Below are 4,515 nucleotides of genomic sequence, written 5' to 3'. Positions count from 1 at the left end.
TGTGGATGGTCATATTCCCGAGCCAGAAATGTCAGTTACCAGTTTTCTTTCTTCATCTGTTCATTAAGCCTTTTGTATATTTTCTCTCTGATTCCCAGGAATTAGTGATGACATGTGTCATTTTCATATCATTAAACTTCCTTAAAGGGGTAAGGCTATAGTCGTTAGCAATTCTCCGCTTTGTAAGGTTTCAAACATTTGAGGATATTATTTCTTTTTCACTGAAAGCAAGTGAAATAGGTAAATGTGCAGTATTGTTGAGCTCACTTAACTCCTATTTACTATAGAAATAAGAACCAGAACAGTTTTTTATAAATGAAGTAAGCCCACAAGCTTAATTCCAAAAAGCTCATTCGAGGCAATAATTTTATCCTTAACAACTTGTTAGAACAAATGAAATTGTTCTATGTGGGTTTCCTGTCTTCTGGTCCATCTGCGAATGACGGCTCTATGGGGAACCTTCTTACCTCTGTTAGGGTAATGAGAAAAAAAGTTGTTGGAAGGCAGAAAGCAGAGAGCTAGGAAGGAGCCTGGGTGATCAGCAGAGCAAGTGATCACTTTGGGATAAATACGTTGCAGGAAGGGAGACTCACCGGAACCCTTGTTCTGCTGGACCATCAGATGATGTGTCTCTGATTGTTTTCCTAGATGCCTCCACGAGCTCTGAATCTCAGCCTTTGGGCCCAGGAGGATCTTTCCTGGTCCATTTTTGTGCCCCAGTTGAATTGCCTGTTCTGTGGCTCCCCAGAGGCCCATATTCCCTGTAGAGTCTAACCTTCACGTAGAGCTCTCAAACAGCTCTATTTTCTCTAGATCAGGGGTCCCCAACTCTCGGGCCGCAGACCCATACCGGTCCGCAGCCTGCTAGGAACCCGGTCGCGCAGCAGGAGGTGAACGGCGAGCTAGCGAAGCTTCATCTGCCGCCCCGGTCGCTCCCCATCGCTCGCGTTACCGCCTGAGCCATCCCCGCCCCCAACCCTGGTCCGTGGAAAAATTGGCTTCCATGAAACCAGTCCCTGGTGCCGAAAAGGCTGGGGACCGCTGCTCTAGAGGACGGTGCATCGGAGTCTCACCAGTATCTTCCTGTGTAGTTTGGAGCCACAGGGTGGCCTGAAATGGGCCTGTTTTGGAAACTGACATGGTGCGTTTTAGAGAAGTTTCAGAATTGTTCTCTGATTGAGACCCATCCTCAAAGAGAGATCGACAGATTTAGTATAAAATTGCATAGGGATCTAATTAGTGAAAATATCCCACTCCACTGTTCTTCGCTAAGTTATTTGTGTGTGTCAGAATCTTTAATTCACACTGTATGTACGTTTTCTTGTTCAGTCTTATAACCTTTTGAGGTAGGGACTATTTTCACTTCTTGGATGAAGGAACTGAGGCTTAGAAAGGTTGTCGCTTGCCCAAGCTTCCTTCGCTGGGATGGGAAGTCAGTCCTGCCCACCCGTGCCACCCTGTGCGTTCTTTCTTCTGGTTATGCTGCCTCTGTCCCACGGTAGACCGCCCAAACCACTGTCTCATCTATGACTTCCTGCAGTCCTGTCCTCCCGCAATGCTCCTCTTGCAAGACCCCAACCCTGGATTTGCCATCCTGCTCCCAAAAGGGGGCAACTGATATCTGAGGGGGGAAAAACAAACTATAAAACTATGCAGATCAGTACCACTAAGATTCCTTCTCCCCACCTCAGCGGGGCCCTCTGCATTACCCATCAATCCTTTCAGAGATCCTGGGCCAGTTTCCACTCCCCACACAGAGGAATTCCAAACCATCATCACTCTCCTCCGGCCCCCCTTTTCACCTCTAAACTCAACAAAGCCTCAAACTTCTGGGAGAAACTGAGTCCACCAGAAAATTTCACCCACTTTACTTACAAGGTGACTTATAGCCACATCAGTCCTTACCTTTGTATTGCTGGTTTCCAGGTACCAATTTCAGGCTGGGGTCAAACTTGTTAGCTGGGTAGCTGATGACATAACTTTATTCCCCATCAGATAGGCCCTGTTGATCTAACTGAGCTATTACCCAGTTTTCTCTGATACATTGGGGAAAAAAACCCTGTTAGCTGGATTGGACCTGTTATCTGGACCTTGTGAAACCCCTCACCTCCTCCTGTTTCTTCTGGGACTTTGCTCCATTAATCAAACTCCCTCAATTCCTCTACCTTTTATTCTTTCACTCTTTTTACACATCTTCCCCTCAGCCTAAAATAAGCTTGTGTCTTACCCAATCTAAACCCCGAATCAAGCTTAAAAAATCCAACTCTCTAACTACCATCAAGTCTCTCTTTTTGCGCAACTACTCGAAGAATAATCTATTCGATTGGTCGTCGGCATCTTCTTTCTCCATTCTTTCACCCGTAAGATTTGGCTTTTGTTCTTACCACTCGTTCTTACCTGTTCTTACTAATCAGGATGCAACCAGGCAAAAACGAACAACTTCAGTGATTTGTTACAAAGAAAACATAAAGCAGGAAAATTGATTAGGTGGGTGGTAGAGTAACTGAGAAACCAGACAGAGGATGGTGTGGTATCCCAGAGGTGGCCACAGCTGGAAGCTACTCCCACACTTGGAACGGAGGGACAAAGAAAAGATGGTGCTCTCAGACCCTGGCCTGCAGATGACCCTAGGAGGCATGACCCTTGGATTGGTTGGCTTGTCCAGTGGGAGCTGAAGCCATGGAGGGGATTCAGCCCATGTACTGACAGACACGCTATCCACAGCAGAGAGGAGAAGCAGAAATACCTGACCTCTCTGTTCCCTTCGTCTTTTAGTCTCTCATCCATGCCAACCATTGGCTATACTCAGCCCAGCTGGAGCCAGGGAAGTGAAGCCTGCAGGTTAAGACATCTGGAACACAGAGTGAGGGGAAGGGTAAGAGGGGAGCTAAAGGCCAACAGATCCAGGACCACCAGCACGTCATGCAAGGACAACGGTGACTTTCTAGGTGCCAAATCGAGTGGGATTTTAGTTTTTCTATTATTGGAAATTTCCTAATTACACCGGTGATTACTCCCTCCTGGGAATTCTCCACTCTCTTGGCTTCCAAGAGACACAGTATCCTCATTCCATTCTGTCTATTCCTGTAGACTGTACCCCCATAGCTACCACTTAAATATCGGTGTTCTCCAGGATATGGTTTTTCATCCTCAAGGTCTTAACTCCCATGTGGATTCTAATAATTTTAAGATATGTATCTCTAGCCCAGACCTTTCTCATAAAATACAGATCTGTGTTGCCACCTCCCTGCCTCCACAACTGCTTCAAGTTTAACGGGAACAAAAGCAAGCTCATCTTTCTCCTAAATTTCTTATTTCATTCCGCTCTGTTTGCTGTCTCACCCGATGGATTGATTCACTACCCATCCGTTATAAATGGTGAGTGGTCTGAGATTTTACCCTACTTATAAGCTAACAGACTTGCCTGCCACAGTTTCATGGGTGCTGGCAGAAGACACAGGTCTCCTGGGTGAGAGACAAAGGACTTTTTTACTCAGTAAGTCCTTTTACTCAAAGGACTTTTGCTCAGTAAGCAGCATGAACTTCATGACTGTGTAGGTTTCCCTTGCCCCGCAAGACCCCCAGGGATGACACGGAGTAATTCAGGTACATGCCGTGCACAAATTGGGTTTGCATCACTGCTGAGGAATAGGGGGGCTTAGGACCCCCCAGCCTTTCCGAATGACCTGCAAGCAAGCCTGCACAACCTGTACTCCAGAGGGAGACATTATCTTAACTAGACTGGACGGTAAAAACATCTGCTCTTTGCTCTGGGGGTAGGGGGGGGAGACTAAAAGACAGTTTGGACAAAGGAGGGGCTCTCTCTTCTATGCGGAAATTGCTACTTCTTTTCCTAGGTCTTGCTTTCCATGTGACTTGTGTTTCCCTTACCCTTTGGTTTCTTGTCCATCTGAGCTCTACTCATCCTTCAAGGCTCTGCTGCCTGCCCTGCCACCCATCTACCTGTGTGATAGCTTTTCCTTCCTCAGCGGTCCTAAGAAATTCCATATGTTCCTTTATTTTTGGTGTTTCTCATATGACCTGTTTGCCTTCTCATCCAACTGTGAGTGCCTGGAGGGGCCACGCACCGTCCGATGTCTCTGTAGCCCTGTGTAGTCGGGCATCCGGTGGAGCTCAGTGTCATCTAATGATCTTCTAGACAGTTCATTGTGCTTCTTCCACAGCAATTCCTCTCTTTTGAACCATCAAACATTAGTTCTTGTTCCTTCTAAAATGGTCTAGGACGCTGAGGTTACCACATCTGTGTTTCTAGGATCGGTTGACCTCACAGAAGCACTAAATTGGGAGGGCAACTTTATTTAATGAGACAGTTAAGATAACATGGTAAAATAGCCATTACTTTTTTTGTTGTTCTTTTTTCTCCTGGAGTACCTATTATTCCTAGTGTGCTAATACTAGGTGGAACATCTACCGTACTTCCCTAAAGAGAGAAAGTTAGTCCCAACCTTTCACCTGGTTTTGGTTATTTTACTTTCCTGTCAATAATTTTGAAAC

General features: G+C 46.0%; 1 non-coding gene across 1 annotated transcript; it reads left to right on the top strand.

The window, feature by feature from the left end:
• The first annotated feature begins 1,957 nt into the window (after positions 1-1,957).
• On the top strand, positions 1,958-2,049 carry LOC118883909. The gene has a single exon (XR_005017138.1). It is a non-coding gene; the product is annotated as a small nucleolar SNORD12/SNORD106 (small nucleolar RNA).
• Positions 2,050-4,515: the final 2,466 nt, after the last annotated feature.

The sequence above is a fragment of the Balaenoptera musculus genome, chromosome 17, assembly GCF_009873245.2.
Source record: "Balaenoptera musculus isolate JJ_BM4_2016_0621 chromosome 17, mBalMus1.pri.v3, whole genome shotgun sequence".
Classification (NCBI taxonomy): Eukaryota; Metazoa; Chordata; class Mammalia; order Artiodactyla; family Balaenopteridae; genus Balaenoptera; species Balaenoptera musculus.
This window is presented reverse-complemented; position numbering and strand designations above follow the sequence as displayed.